The sequence below is a fragment of the Euprymna scolopes genome, chromosome 16 (assembly GCF_053919585.1).
Source record: "Euprymna scolopes isolate OS-2025 chromosome 16, ASM5391958v1, whole genome shotgun sequence".
NCBI classification, from domain to species: Eukaryota; Metazoa; Mollusca; class Cephalopoda; order Sepiida; family Sepiolidae; genus Euprymna; species Euprymna scolopes.
Genome location: NC_136497.1, coordinates 117,854,412 through 117,872,476, shown reverse-complemented (window position 1 = coordinate 117,872,476; position 18,065 = coordinate 117,854,412). Strand labels below are relative to the sequence as shown.

The following is an 18,065-nucleotide window of genomic DNA, read 5'->3' as shown; positions in this document are numbered from 1 at the left end:
TGGCAGCTAAATGTTCCCAAAAAAACTGATTAAAAAGCTTGCTGTATACTTTATGTAAAGTATCAAATGTTAGACGCAAAATTGACTGAATATTTTGCTAGAGAACGCAAAGGTCAAATTTTTGGAACTTTGACGTCTTGAGAGCGGAATATGCAGCCAAAACTATGTGAAAATGATTGTCCTATGTAAAACTACAATATCTGTAAAATTAAAATATCTAGATGAGAAATTGACTGAGTATTTTAGTAAAGACCGTAGTGGGCAATTTGTTAAGATTTTGACCCCAATGTTGACCTCTTAACATTTATTGTTTTGATCTCAAACCTAATTAAAATGTTTGATCTTTCTCTAAGTAACCTACATCTGGAATTTCAAGTGTTTAGACGCAAAATTGACGGAGGAGTTTAGTAGAGTTGTCTAAGGTCAAATCGTTTAACTTTGAAACCTTGACAGCCAAATTGTTGGAATACAGCCGATTTAAAAAAAAGATTCCGAACTCCAATACCCATTATGTTAAATCTTGAGTCTGTAAACTGAAAATGTACAGAGTAGTTTTGTATGGAAATATACACACATAGACAATGCCAATTTTGTAAGATATAGATAACTCGCATCTTCGTTGACAATAACCCACTTATACAAAAATCATTACCGATATGCCCATGGTGTCTGCTTTTGTTTTTGTATATTATTAAAGTTTTTCTCCATTACAACACAATATTTGTGTTCGATAAACTATTCATTTCGCAGTCAAATGTGACGTCGAGAATTACATCTTATGATATTTAGATCTTTATTATGCAATGGGTGTCTTATTGGCTTCACTGTACGCCATTCTTAACATGACGAGGGGGTGTAATGTATTGATTGGAGGTTGCGACACATGTCTTATGCAACAAGAAAAAATTTGGAGGACGCTTAGATGTAGTAACATAGGAACATAAATATGTTGCTTAAAGAAAATTACTGTTCAGCGACATTCAACGAATTAAAAGTTATTCTTGTTTCAATCGTTTGTGACACAGTAACATTTTTATGTATTCTTGCATACATTTTTGCAGCTAAGATTAGATAAGAAATAGTTAATAGATTTACTTAAATACCCTTCAGAACTAAAACATTATGTCATATGTGTAGAGGAAAAACTCATTTAGAAATAAGATCTCATTCATTAGACGATAGCTTGGCGTTGGTTTCTTAAATAACAAGGCCGATAGCCATTAGTCGCGTTCTCGCATGTAATGAATTAATGCATGAATTAACATGGACTTCTTGAAGATAAACTAAAATGACCGAAAAATGGACTGAAATGATATAAATAAATAAAAAGTAAATGACTTAGAATGACTTTAATTAACGTAAAGATACATTGAATGACCTTAAGAATGACCTGAATGCTTAAAAATAAATCGAATCCTTCCAAAACAACCTGAATGATTTAAAGAATGACTTGAATGGCTATGAGACTGACTGGTTGTGAAGTCGGTGATCATTTTACATTAAATTTATAAAGAAAAGTGATCCCACACTATATCACAAAGTTACAAACATAAGTACAGCATGTAGTAAGAACACACACTACACTTTGATCTTGGCCAAAAGGCCAAGAAAAGCTTAAAAAGCTAACAACAGCATCTATTAACAACAGACTTTTGATCTTAACCAAATAGGCCAAGCACAAAAGTGTTACGGACAGACCGACAGACCGACCGACAGCTCGACCGACCGACGGAGTGACTTATATAGTAACTTACACGAGACTAAAAATACACAGGTAGCAATGTACATTTCCTAGTAAATGCAGTTCCTCTATTTTTGTTATATAAATCTATCTTTTACTTAAACACGATTAACTGTAGTATTCATTCTTAGAGTAACCGTTCGGTAATTCAAATCCACCTTTAAAAGCCGACTCTTTCTTTGTATTCTCTACGCTTTTTTCTGACACACGTATTCTTTATACTTTACCACATCTTACCGCATACAATACATAGTCAATAGTTTTTCTTTAATTGCCTAAATGATAAACTATATTGAAAACACGTAGAATTGAACTAATTTAAAAAGATATCTTTATAAATAGACAGTGACTTGTCCTTTGTGTTCATAAACTATTTTCTTAAACACAAATACTCATGTACTATAATTTACTGTGTGATCAGTATAAATACACGCTTCTCATACTATTCCTAAAGTCAAAAGCTGATCCACAAGGCCGTGTCTGCAAATTCATTTTCGCAAAGCACGTTGCGATAAATTAGATTCCGTTTACAGTGCAAGCAAGCTCAATACCAACAAAAATAATTAAAATTCTAACACTTACATTAATATAGTTAGAAAGGTATAGTTTCTTACGCAGTTTCATTTGAAAACGGTAGATATCTACGATTTCTAGACAGAAAATTCATAATAACTTTATGATATATAAATATATATATATATATATATATATATATATATATATATATTCGCAAATTTATTGCGAATTACATAATACCTCTATTCAGCCATAGCTTACGAAACAAGAACACGCTTTCCCTGTGAAATAAATAAAGGGTTCCGCTCCAAATTCCGTCCAAATTCCCGAGTTCAACAAACACATTCCCGAGTTCGACAAGATACACCTGAAGAAGGTCGGAGGTTACATTGATCGACAAGTTGTGAAAATCCCACTCAATATGAAAACAGTAGTCCGATGAATAATAATACGTATGAAATACAAGTTTAAATTAATAGATTGATTAATCACATCTGTGTATATTTGATTTTTATTTTATAGCATCGTGAAAAAACATTGTTACTTACGACGGGAGCTAACAATCTAAACAGCGAACTCTTGCCTTAATCGAAAAATGAAAAATTGGAGAAATGGTTTTAACCTTTTTATATGACTATAGCGGTGTTTTTATTTATTTTACTTTTTTTTGCAACGGCCGGAATTAAGATTTATGATACTCCATTATACGCAGCAAGAAAATCTCCAAGGAATACAAATCAAGAAAAATCGACAAATACCCCCGTCGCTAGCATAAATATCTACTTCCTTTCTTATGTTTTTTTAAGAGCTCCTTCTTATTTATTTTGGTTAATGTCATGAACAGATTTTTATATTATCTAACGTGTTTTTTTTTTACATTTCTAACGACATTGTCCTACTTTTTGTAAACCAACAAATCACTAAGCCGTGTAATCTGTTCAGTTTCACGGCTTTATGTGCGATTGCAGTGTTTCTATTTTCGCGCATATAAAAATCAAGCTCATCCATTTACAAAATAAATATCCCAATGTTGTAGATGCGTCCGACATATTTCTACGTAAAACTATTGTCAGTTGGTCGACATGTCATATTTCTGTTTGAAATAATATGTTCATGCTAACACATGCAGTATCAATGATGCATCTTCTTTAAGATCCGCCAAACAATCTTTATTTAATCCACTGTATCGAAATTTGACAGAGAATCCGCACAGCTTAAGCGTGAAATAATTCTTTTTTTTTTTTGTATGTGAAGTTTAGTTTTATATGAGAAATCTTTCATTACTCAAAAAGTCAGTTTAAATATCATGTTCCTTGTAAGGCGATGGGTTGTAATATATTTTTCTGATCTTTATTGCCTGGAATATATAATATTTTTAATCTATCCTGTATAATGCACGGACAGGAAGTTTAAAGTTCATTATTCACGAGTTTTATTTTATTAATCAGCATTATCATCTTTTACATTACGATTCACTGAAATATATCACTCGTAGTAAGTCAAGCGTAATTATAAATTACATTTCCGCTAGTCATTAGGCTACGAAAATAAAAATACCATACTCATTAAATTATGAAAATAAATTTTAGGATAAACATTTCTATTGTTTGAAATGAAAATTTCCTTCCTCAAATAGGATTATGTTAGAAATTCCATTTTCTTTAGCCCGTTTGCGTTAAAATTTGCACTCACATTCTAATAACACGCTGCAAGTGTGTGATGTTTCCATTCGTAGTGCAAGTAGGATTGTTCATAAGGAAAACATTTTTGTAACTTTCACAGGGGCGAAAAACACTACAGAAATAAATGTCCCTCGTACTAAATAAAACACTTCTACACTCTACAAAGTCAATAAGTTAATTAACTTGCTCAACGAAATAAAGTTACTATAGTTATTAATTTATGTATGTTATACATAATGAGTTATATAAAATATAAAAATATCATATATTGCCTATCATAACTATAATGACGCCATAAACAGACGGACACATTAACTCATGTGTATATCTCGATATACAAAATAAAAGTGAAACCCGGGTGTTGCCTTAGTGAACGGTTGTTATATAATGAAACAATCTGACAGGAGATAACGATACATATGTCTTAACCCATTTTGATATTAATCATTTCTCATTATATTATTTATTTATTATGTCAATGATGTAATATTAACACTGGTGTTGGTGAAGTCTACTATTCTTATACGCGATACAGCAAGGCCTTTCAGTACAAAGAGGCCAGGCTTTGACTGATGATAATGTGTATGTAAACATTAATAAAGTTATTGATCATTTATACCGAATGTGTGCTAAATAGAAATACTCATTTTCAAAAACAAATCAAGATAAAGTTTCAGCATTCACACATGCAGATTTACTCACAATGAATTGCTGAAAAATAACGAAACTAGTTCGTGTTTGCGTAACAATGAGTTACTAGAAAATGATTGGAGTGTTTACTTGAGTTACTAGAAAATGAATGGATTGTTTACTAGAAAATGATTGAATTCATTTATAATAAAATGATACGGCCAGATCGGAAGCTAATGGCATTCAGAGCAGTTTGTTCATTTATAGAAAAACACATAGGAAAAGTTTTTGCAATTAATAAGATATAGATAACATATTGTGTCTGCCATAAATGTCTCCATTACACAATGAAGCGGCCCGGAGGATGAAGGAGGATTCCAATCCGAATACCACTAGTGTAAAGAGGTCATCTTCAGTGAATGGAGGAGCTACAGACCCACATCCAATATCTCAGGTATGTTTTCTTCTCGATAAACCAACCCTAATGACTGGCCCATCTTTACGTCTTCATGAGACCGTTTCTTAGACTTTTAGTGTAACACGTAAAGCTGGTTATAGAATAAACAGATGCTAAAATAAGGTAATTAAGCTACAAGAGATTGTCGGAATCATAAATATAAAATAAAAGGATTATAGATTGATAACAGATGATAAGAGATACAAAGTTATTACATATAGGAACATAAACATAGGGTGAAAAATGAATATGAAAATGGATATAAAAATTAGTACAAACATAGAAAAATTTAAATCGACGAGAAACACAAAAAATAAACGATAAAAACTAATAATAAATAAGAATAATAAAAAATAATGCCAATTATATTGGGGTTACCTTCCATAGTTAGTAAGTGTTCGGGTTCTCTTTTGAAATTTAAAATATTTGCAGTTAGAATGGGTCAGATCTATTAAGAGTTTATATCCATTTTTTTTTATAAAGATATGCCCATTATATTATTTTATTTGTAGGAAGAGGTTAAAGATGATGTTTTCAAATATTAGTATTTAATTGAGGGAAAAAAGGCGGCGGATACTGATCCATGTTTATTTAGGTTTAAAGTGAAAAGAGTAAAGACGTTATAACAAAGCTGTCTGGGAGACGTATTGCGGAGAAATTTATAATTGATCATGAATTTATAAATAGGATTTGTAAGGATGTTTCGTTACTATTGCATATGAACGTAAGTATAGATGGGCTGGTTGGTTGATAAGTTCAATAGGACAAAGTGGTGTTCATGGGCAGTAAGAGCCGGAGGGTTTATCAAAGGGTAAAGGATATTAGTCCTGGTTTGGCGGTGGGGGGGGGGCGGCAGTATTTAATGTGTTTCCATCATTAAATTTTGTTTTGTGCCTGAATATTGTTTCTGAATTAGAATTGATAATATTTAATTTTCCTGGTGGTGTTATAATTGCTGTGGCGTCTGCATTGCAGAGGAAACAGTATTTTGAAGCTGGGCTGTACGATCTAGACTTGTTTTGTATATTCCAGTTTAAGAAGTAGTTGATTTTATTTTCTTTACATCTTCTTACTAAGTACGAGAGTGTAGTTTTCCTCACCAGCGTCTCGTTAAAGAACGATTGAAGCTTGTCAGATATTCTAATTGTTATCGCGAAAGAGGGTAGTCCTTTGTATGTATGTATTTTTAGGTTAAAGTACAGTAAATTCGGGGGTTCACTATATATGAGGAACGAGTAGTTGAGTGCAGATGCCCCGAAGCTTGTTCATTCTGTGATTATGATATGGCTATTTGCAATAGCTGCGAGGTGGATTGTTACATAAATGTAGCATCATTTGTTAAGTTATGCGTAGCAGTGTGGGTAGTTCTAGTTATTTGGGTTTGACCGGTCATGGGGTCGTCTGTTGTGGTAAGGGGAAATTCTGTCACTATACATGAGTATACGACGTTAGATTATATACAGTTATTCTCCAGTAGGCAGGTTTCGGGAGACATTGCAACTACAGTTAAACCAATTTAAATCCTCATATTTTACAGTTAATTTTTATATTCATTTTTATCTTTATTTTGTGTATCCATAATATTCCCCTCTTTAAAGTACCATATATTAAATAACTCTGTACTTTTATAACATTTATTATATGTTATCCCTCCGACATTTTCATATATATATATATATATCAATTCATTCCATACTTCTATATATCTTTATCCCCTTATTTTACTATCTATTTATCCTCTATCTTATTAAACTAAAATCTTTCTATATTAAGCGTCTATAATTTACCACCTCATACATATTGTCTTAATACGATTCTTAATAATTATAGTCTTTTTAAGCATAATATAATTTCAAATACGTCTCTAAAATATACCGACTTAGCATAAACCCGATTTCATGAAAATCCTTTTCGTAGCTAAAACGTTTTAATACGTACGTGTAATCAAATATCGTTCTTCAATTAAATCACCTTATATTCTCTCAGAATCTAATCTCATATTTCGTTTAGACATACGAAACACAGTATGACAGATGTGTCATATTCTTACCTGCATCATAAAATAAACACAATACTTCTCTTATATCGCAGCGTTCAATTTAGCTCCCCCAAACAGTTAAATTTTACCTAGCATCTTCTAATGAGAAGCATATAAATTCGAAATGTCATGATGTAAAGAGATTTCATTTTCCCTACACCCCATATACGTATCCCATTTTGGAATAAATGAATATATCTATGTAAATTACTATATGGCTTTATATGGTCATTGTCTTTTATATATATATATATATATATATATATATATATATATATATATATATATATATATAACAGTGAAATTGTCTGTCCGTTAGCCTGTCCGTGTGTGTACATTTCCCTACAAAATTACTCTTTTAATTTTCAGTCTACAGACATTAGATTTGGCATAAGGGGCAATGAGATATGGGCACATCTTTTAATCTGTTTTCAGTCAGTAAATAGGCTGTCAAGGAGACAAAATTCAACAATTCGACCTTTGAAAACATTACCTTACGCCTCTGCAATTTTTGTGTCAAAACACATGAAAGTTCACGTTAGTTACTTGGACATGAATCAATTTTTTCATTCAATTTGAGCCCAAAACAATAAATGTTAATGGGTCAGAAATAGAGTCAAGTATTTGGTCTAAACATTTGAACTTTCACATACTATGTATTCATACATAGGGTAAGCGTTTAAAGTAGGGTTGGCCCGAAAATTAAGTTGCCAAGATGTCAAAATTCAGATTAGTAAACTTTAGCGGTCTCTAGCAAACTATTTAGCAAATTTAAGGTTTAAACATATTTAATGAAACATACATGGTATTCAAACATGCAGCAAGCTTTTTAATCAGTTTTGGACGAAATATTAGTTTCCACCCGGTCAAAGTAGAAAGAGATTATTTTTGCAAACTCTACTCAAACCCATCCGCGAAGTTTGAGTTTACACATCTTAAATTGTAGATGTAGGTTACCTGGACATGAGTCAAACTTTTTAATATATATATATATATATATATATATATATATATATATATATATATATATATATATATATATATATATATATACATAATGTTATGGACAGTATATAGGGCCGAGCAAAACCTGGATAAACTGCTAATATATATATATATATATATATATATATATATATATATATATATATGTGTGTGTGTTTACGTGCGTGAATGTGTGTTTAATTTATGTAGTAAGTTTTTCTTAATATAATATATATATATATATACATATATATATAATATATATAATATACATAAATATATATATATATATATAATATACATATATATATACATATATATATATATATATATATATATATATATATATATATATATATATATATATATATGTATATATGCACACATATCTGCATGTAAGGATAAAATTAGCCACACGGTCAAATATAGTTTTACGCGTGTGTATCAATATGTGAATAGACGCTTGATGGATGCGTGTACGTTATCTGTATATGTGCATGCCGTATGTTCCTTTATAAAAAAAAACATTGAAAAAGTATTTATAATTAATAAAATATTGATAAGATTAAGTACCTTAACTAAACTGTCCAAAATAATATTTAAAAATAATTTTGGAACCTGTGTTATGTTATTACATTCCAGTAAGGGCTAACCTAACTAAAAATCTTGTTGGAAAAATGTATTGGTAAAACATTGAAAATAAAACATCTTTTCAAACAGATCAACTGTTGATAAACCTCTTTTTTCATTATCTGGTTTTCTTTCTTCTTATATATTTACTTCAATTTACCTATTTACAGATATTTGCTGGCAGAGACCTTTTTATCGTGAAAGTAGATAAAGGATATTTATATAAAAAAAAACGCGTGGAAGCCCGATCAGCTTCAGTTAAGATGCAACGCAAGGAAGATTTGTGTCCATACAGTTACGGTGGTTCAGTTCGAACATCGCAAAAAGTTCTTCGTCCTTCTACGAAGAAAGGGTTGATATGGCGCTGGATGATTTAGTTTGAGTATCTTCTCTCTCTCTCTCTCTCTCTCTCTCTCTCTCTTTATCTCTCTCTTTATTTCTCTCGCTTAAAAATGTTTGTTTTCTTTAAGTAATTTATAACATGTAATTTATAAAAATAATGTGTTTCTGAAGTAAGTCTTGATAATTTTATGGATCTGATTGTTTGGCATTTCTGAAAAGAAAAACTGCTGAAACATGTATGCATATATGTAGCTAATAATGTTTCTATGAATAAATACGTTATATATGTATTCCAAAAATTATGTTTTAAAATTATACGGTACATATTTCAGATATGTACCATCATTTACAGGACCTCACCATTTCCTGCTTCGAAAAGCCGCTACAGTCAAGCTAACTCCTCAGTAACTCACATTAAGTAACCCCTATATATATATATATATATATATATATATATATATATATATATATATATATATATATATATATACATATATATATATATACATATATATATATATATAATGAACTCATTTTCCGCTCTGATTTTTATCTTAAAAGGATTAAAAATCAAGGCATTTCATGCAAATGTAATATGCACAAACCGTTGCACAATAACTGAGGTGTGTTATATGCCTATTATCTATCCACTTCCTCGATACTCGTAGATTCCTATATTCTATCTGCTCAGAGTTCACGACCAGAATCAGTTAAGATCACTAAAAGTCGTAATATCATTCCTCTCTAATAAATTCCTCCTTAGCCGCCACCTCTTAACACTGTTGCGGGATCGCCCACGACAGTTACGAAGGAACAGTGGTTGTTTTTTTTTTACTTCGAAGTTGCTTTAAAAAACTATAATTCTACTGAGTGAAAACGCACCATTGAGTAAATCGAATCGAAAGGTTATTTATGCCATTTTTTTCGCCTTATTTTGTTTTATGGTTGATTAAATAAACTGATACCGAATCGAAGGGTTATTTTTGCCATGTGTTTCGCTTCATTTCGTTTTGTAGTTGATTAAAAAAAATGGAATGGACTGGGTGAAAAGCACCATGGAGTTAACCAAATCGAAGGTTATTTATTACATTTTCCTTTGCTTTTCGTTGTGTTTTTTTTTGCTTTTGTTTGTTGCCCATCATTTTCCCATAATGCATGCTTTCTGTTTTTCCGATTAATTTTTTAAATAAATTTTACGCTTGTTCGCTGCTTTTTTTTGTTTTGTTTTGGTTTTGAAGACTTTCTTAAAGAATTTTAACATCGTTTTTATTTTTATTTTTATATTTAAACAGGGTTATTTTTACTTTACCCACTTCTCTTACAAACACACCTAAAAAAAAACGGGCAACGCCGGGTACCCCCGCGTGTCGTAAATAAAATCAATCACCGTTCAAACTATCAGTTCAGCCTAGAAAAGAAAGTAGTAAGTCTATAGAGGCAGGTCTTTTGGGACTATGTGTCTAAATCTTATTCAATTACTAGCAAGATCCGTTAATCGGCCTTGCCCGGTGGAAACATACCCCCGTCCTCGTAAAACATGAAAATACGGCTATTGTTGTTGTTGTTGCTGCTTCCGCCCAACCACCGAACTTGCAATGTTTAGAATGGCTTTCGGAATTTGCGCGCCCAACCGACCTACGTTAAGAACGGCCTTTGGAATACACATCCGATGTTGTGAGTGCACGAATTCTTCACGCCATACTATGAACGAACAAAAATAGTTGGTGGTTGCAGTGCGTTCGGCCAGTTCGGAGTAATCTTCTGGGAAAGGTATTGTTCAGGGCATGATATTGATGTTTCCAATACTGTAGTTAATGTGGCAAAATACACTTAAACTCTATCAATTAAAACGAACTAAATTCCTATAGTCACCCGCACGTTAGTATGTACACATATACACGCTATTGAACAAAAGAAATCATATAAACAGATTATTTTCTTAAAATAATTAACAAATGTTCTTTATTTTATAGAAAATATAAAGAATTCTGTTTATATTATAAACAATATAAACAGAACCATTTATCAGTTGAAACAATGTAAACCTTTTAAATTTAAATTTCAAACAACAGAACTAAAAACACATTTAGTTTAGAATGAAATGTTTTTCACAGAAAGTTGATTGTGTTTGTGACAGAGAGAGAGAGAGAGAGAGAGAGAGACAGAGAGAGAGAGAGAGAGAGAGAGTGGGAGAGAGAGTACTGCAAAATACACGATCGCCTGGGACTCCGGATATTTTGGGAGGTCTCTAAGAGGTTGGGGTGTCGTGTGCTGGAAAATAGGTTGAGGAGGTGACTGATTAAGTGAGAACAAAGGAGGATGGCAAGGTAGAGGTATGGTGGGAGAAAAGTTGCATTACGATTAGGCAATTAGAACATAATCGTCCGGATTTGGTCGTCATTATCATGGTCACAAAGAACTAGTAGATTGTAGACTTCTCAGTACCCTGGGACAGGAATGTGAGAGGGAAGGAGGAGAAGTGGATCAATTATGCTCCATTGACCTTGGAGATAAGGCGTATACACAGGGTAAAAACACAAGTAATCCGGGTCATAGTTGGTACGCTTCGAGTACTATCAAGTCGCCTGGAAGGACAATCTATTAATCTACAAATCCCCATGCTTTAAGTAACCATCATCCCTCTGCTATTGTAAGTACCACCAACATCCTTATGAAACCCTTGATGTTTGAAGCTCCTGGTTTTGACCAAGTATTGAATGAATCACATCTCTTTCCAGGGAGACATTGATAAATAGAACCAGAATTGTTATCATTATTATTATTATTATTATTATTATTATTATTATTGCTGTTGTCAAAATTTATGTCTTGCTGTTGGTATTGTCGATTTATACTAATAGTCGGACCATACGAAATAACCATAGGTTACATGCATCTTTTTTCTCACTCTTCCAACCGAAATAACGATGTGCGAGCCGCAATTTCCCATGAGTAACTGGTGAGTAAAGCACCATTATAACAATGTTAGAAGATACAATCACCCCCAGTAAAAATTCAACATGATGAAGATTCTAGAGCTCACACAGTTACAAGTGTAGTCCTAGGTTGGTTCAGTCTGAAATGTCCCAGTCACTGCCACAAAGACAGGGTTTAACGGGACGCAGGATGCAGTTGTTTGAGGATCCTATATATCTTCTTTCTTGCTGAAAAGATCCTTCAACTTGGTTGTTTCGCTTTAAGTTCACTTAAAAGTACTAATAGTAATAAATCGGTGCTTACTCTAGTGGTTTTCGTAAAACAATTAATTATTTACAAAAAGAGAAAATAATTATATACAGTTTCTAAAGATAAAATCAAAATATAGATATCGATTTTTTTTTTCTGGTAGTGTTCGATAGTGTTCAAACAGAGAAAGTTTCTATGTTTTTAACTCAGATTCCTTTGCTTATTAGTCGGTCATTTGACCACTGAATTCACGGGGAGTGGGGAGACCCGTCCTCTCAGAGCTTCAAACTCTTACAATATCTGAGCGCAACTTAATCTTTCCTGGTCTTCAGCGTTTTATATATGGAAGTGTGTGTGGTGTCTGAGCAGCCCTTCAGTTCTCATCTAGCCAATACTCTTCCAGTGCGTTATAATGTGGTTTGCTATGATTGGATAATCAGCCATTGTCTGCATATATCCAAATCAGGCAATTTTTCGCAGCCCATAGATTCGCACAGACCGGTATATTTTTAGGCACTGCCCTGAAGCTCAGCGCTCTTTCCCAAACAATTGATAGGTACTTCACAATAATCATGTTTTCGACTTTGGTTTTAACTTTACAAACAAAATATATTTCATTTCGGTCACTAAGCCATCATTATTTAACCAGAACTTCACCTGACAGTCTTTCTGTATCAGCCATTAAAATTTAAAGACTATAATTCATCTCTCGTTTGTCCCTCTTTGGAGCAAATTTTAACCATAGCTTTATTTCAGCTTTTTTTTTTTTTACCTCCCTCTAGGGAAATCGTAAACCATCGTGAGAGTTTGGGTCACTTTTATGAACAAAATGTTTTCCTGAATTTAGCTTAGTTAATTATTATTGAAGTATTTGTTTGGAATTTCTAAAATGACAAACTGCTGAAACATGTATGCACATGTGTAGCCAATAATGTTTCTATAAATAAACTGCTGTATATGCATTACATGATTTATATTTACAAATTATACGGTGAATATTTTAGAGGGGTACTATCATTGAGAGGAATTCACCGTTTACTGTTTCGACAAACTGTAACTATGGCTCGCAATCCTCAGCGAATCACAGAAAGTAATCGAAAAAAAATAACATTTAAAGCCACCAGGCTAGCGTCCAAAAATATATCTATTGACGAAAGTAGTGAGTTTACAGAGGCGGATATTTTGAGCGTATGTGTCTAAATCGAATTTAATTATAGTTTAGTAATGATATCTAAATAACGGATTATGTAGGGTTTCAGATTTTAATAGTGTATTTATAATTAGATGTTATCTTGCGACAATTTCCAACCATTTGAAACCCCTGAATTCAAATTCTATCTTGTTATCTACGCAGTCCATAACGAGTTTATTAGATTTAGTGTTATAGTTTCTAAGGAGTATGTCGTTCGGAGTAGCTTTTTTCAAGCACACTGAATGGGAGATTGTTCATTACTGTAATATTTTGTGGGCTGTTTAATTGGCCTATTATACGTTTCCGCTGCCAAGGATTTTCGTTACTTTCCCTCTAATTAATTATTAGTATTATTATTATTGCTGATGTTACAGTGCTGTTGGTATTGTTGATTTTACACTAATAGTCGGACCATGACAAACTACCATAGCTAATAATCCTTTTTCCTATTTTCATTTTACGCAAGCGCATGGCAGTTATAAAATAGCTATATTTCCATGGTACTCCCAAATTACAACGGATATAACTTTTCTTTATCCTCTTTGTCACAATCCTTTGGGCTCCTATCACAATAAGTATAACTTTTACTCTCTTCAATTTCCACGATCGTTTTATCTCTTTTATTAAGTATTGGTACATTTTTCGCCTCTCCATTTTTCCTCAATATTTACATGAACTAGTTATATCAATGAGTATTGTATTGTGCTTTTCCAACATGGCGAAATCCAGTCCTCTTGCCTCAAAGTAGATTTTAAAATTAAATATTCATATCTTACAATTATTTCACATTAGTATTCTCTATCACCCTTTATAGAAAATACTCGTGCAATTACTGTGCTGCATTCTAACTCCTTTCTTGTATATATTCCAGTGGCCATTTATTATTATTATTATTATTATTATTATTATTATTATTATTATTATTATTATTACATAATTTTCACCAACATGTATCAGTACAATTTTTTCGAATATATATATATGTGTGTGTGTGCGTGCGTGTGTGTGGGTGCGTGTGTGTGTGTGTGTGTGTGCGTGTGATTGTGTATCTATACTAGTAGTTCAGTTCGGCTTTGCCCGGGCCCTATATATTAGTTATAACTATGCGTATATATATATATACATATATATATATATATATATATATATATATATATATATATATATATATATATATATATATATATATATATAAATGTTATATATATATATATATATATATATAAATGTTATATATATATATATATATATAAATGTTATATATATATATATATATATATATATATATATATATATAAATGTTATATATATATATATATATATATATATATATATATGTTATATATATATATATATATATATATATATATATATATATATATATATATGTTATATATATATATATATATATATATATATATATATATATATATATATATAAATGTCCGGGTAACCTACATCTCAAATTTCAAGTGCTTAGACAGAACATTGACGATGGACTTTGGTAGAGTCTGCAGAGGTAAACTCTTTAAACATTGACATCTTGGCAGCTAAATCCTCGCCCGAAACCAATTAAAAAGTTTGATGAATATCTGAATATTCTTTATGTAAAATTGCAAATGTTTACATACAAAAATGTCTGAATAGTTACCTAGAGAACGCAAAGATAAAATCTTTGCACTTTTACCCCTGACAGCAATATTCTCTTCCAAAAACAGATTAAAAAGCTTGCTCTACGTCTGAATATATTTTTGTATAATTTCAAATGTTTACACCATAGGTTTAGACCAGAATTTTGTATAAATCGCAGATGTAGAATTTTTTAATACTTTCAGCGTAATTTTGCCCTCTTAACATGATATTTGGGACTAAAATATAATTAAAAAGTTTGAGCAATGTCCAATAAAACCTACAGCTAAAACTTTAAGTATTTAAACCAAAAATTAGGGGACGAGTTTGGTAACGTTTTCAAAGATCAAATCGTTGAACTTTGACCCGGCGAGAGCTAAATTTCTAGCCAAACACTGATTAAAAAGAGTTTCCCAAATCTCAAAACACTTCATGTCAAATCTCTAACCTGTAGGCTGAAAGTTGACAGTATAGATGGTAGAAAAAGGCATCCAGACACACTCACACATACTGGCAATTTCACTTATATAGAAATACTAGAAATTCAGCACGGTTTTGCACAGACCATATATACTGTTCATAACATGCCCTACGTGTGAATACACTTTATGTCAAATTTCAAATGTTTAGACCAAAATGTGTCTGAGTAATTTAATAGACAACCGTAGAGGTATTTTTTTCTTTAATTTGACTTCAATGTTAGTTCCTTAAAATTTATTCCTTAATATTTATTGTTTTGGTTTCAAATCAAAATACAAAGGTTTACCCATGTCTAAGTTATCTATATCTCAAATGTCAAGTTTTTAGACTCAAAATTAGCGGATAAATTTTGTAGAATAAGCAACTGAGACATTTTGGCAGCCAAATTCTCGCCCCCCCCCAATAATTTAAATTCTTACCACATGTCTGAATACCTGTTATATATAAATTTTAAATGCTTAGACCCAAAATTGTTTGAGTAGTTTGGTAGATACCGCAAAGAGGACTAATCTTTTGGACTTTGATTCATTGGCTGATCAGATTATCGACCTAAACTGATTAAAAACTCGCTTTATCACTTATTATCCTTTGTGTAAAATTTTAAATGTTTAGACAAAAAATCGGTTGAGTAGAGACCGAAGAAATCAATTTTCTTTTAATTTAACATCAATTTAACCCCTTAATCTTTATTTTTTGGGGCTCAAATAAAATTAGAAATGTTGATACACCTTCAAGTAACCTACATTTAAAATTTCAAGTTTTTGGACCTAAAATTGGTGGAGGAGTTTAGAAGAGTATTTAAAGGTCAAATCGTTGAACTTTGACCCCTTTATAACCGAATTTTCATATAGAAAACCTATTGAAAAGATATTCCCAAATCAAAATATCTTTATGTTAAATATTGAGTCTCTTATTTGTGCATTGATATTTATATTAAAAACCTGTCTTGTATATATTTAGACAGAAAATGCAACATTCTTTTATATGGGCTGTTTAATTGCCTTCACTAGCTAAAAATCTAGCTAATTTGCATATCTTTTAAACATTCATTTTATTAATTCCTTATTAGTTTTTTCCCCGTTTTCTCATGGAATGATCATTCTTAGTTAACTGTTACATAAACTTATATAAATGCAGATATTCAACATGGTTTATACTTGCGTAATAACGTTATAGTAAACATCAAACTATTTCCATATATATTTCTGTATACGTATATATTTTTGTTTAACAAAAAGGACTACCAAACTCCTCTTAGAGATGTTTGCCTAGAGACAAAAATCTTCATATATATATATATATATATATATATATATATATATATATATATATAGTTGAACCCATGCGAAGCTTAAGATTTTTGGTTATAGCCCGGGAAAATCGGTACAAAAATGTGAACATTTAAAAAAAAATGTAAAGAAATTTCCCAGGCAAAGGTCGAACGCCGGCATTACAAATGTGCATGTACAACTTAGTACCTATTGGTTTATGTTTACTTTTTAGCCGTTCAGTAATATATTTTCATAACGCAGTCATTAAAGGCAGAAGCAAAAATAAACTGCAAGCTCCACGTTTTGGTGTCGATTCTTGGTAGTGGCGTATGAATTAAATTTTTAAAACCTTTTTAATCATTATTATATATTGGGCCCCATATAATATAATAATAATAAATACGAAATCTGCATTAATCAAAATATCATATTTAAGGGTATTTTACGACCGGGAGAAGAGTTCCTTCCTTACAGACTCTGAAACAGCAGGACCAGTTTCTATAAATTTTCACACACATATACTTGATGTGTCTGGGAGTGGTTGGAGATAGGCTTCTTTATCAGAATATTTCTGATCAGTATCGAACACCGTAATCGATAATCGAAAAGTTTGATCAAAAAGTAACAGTTAGATTTTTAACAATGTTTATACTTTATAAGGCTTCACGGTAAACGTATATTCAGGAAGATTTATCACCACACAAGCCAAAAACTCGGCATATAAAATCGACAGTAGCATCTTTGATAACACAGAGCCGCATTCGACATTTTAAATAAATGTTTAATCAATGTGATATTCTATACTTTAATCAAATATTAATGTTATTTTTTTTTTATATTTTTATAGACCTGGAGTCTAAAGAGCAACATTTATTTTAATGTAATTAATATTTCAAAGGACGGTGCTTATAGTAATGTAGATATATAATCAGCTCAATAGGTATATTTATGCAAGAGCTATATTATTATTGAGGATAAGGATTGATAATTGTAAATAATGGAGTAGTTTCAAAAGGAAAACCATCACGATTCAATTGAGTGTACGATCGTTTCCGAAACGATATTCATTTTATTAAAATTTTAAAGATCAATTGACAACAATTGGTAAACACTTTTTTTTCGAATACAATCTCCTCATCAGCATCAAATAGGGGTTGGGAAAATATTTGATTATTATTGTTAATGGTTAGTGTTAATTTAAAGAAAATGATTATCATTTCCAAACGACCGTATACTCAATTTAATTATGTTTTTTTTCCTTTTAAAACTGACTCAATATATCAATAT

The 18,065-nt window shown here is 31.3% G+C and overlaps 1 pseudogene; it reads right to left on the bottom strand.

The window, feature by feature from the left end:
• Positions 1–1,439: 1,439 nt before the first annotated feature.
• On the bottom strand, positions 1,440–1,615 carry LOC145296510 (U2 spliceosomal RNA; annotated as a pseudogene).
• Between the last annotated feature and the right edge of the window lie 16,450 nt (positions 1,616–18,065).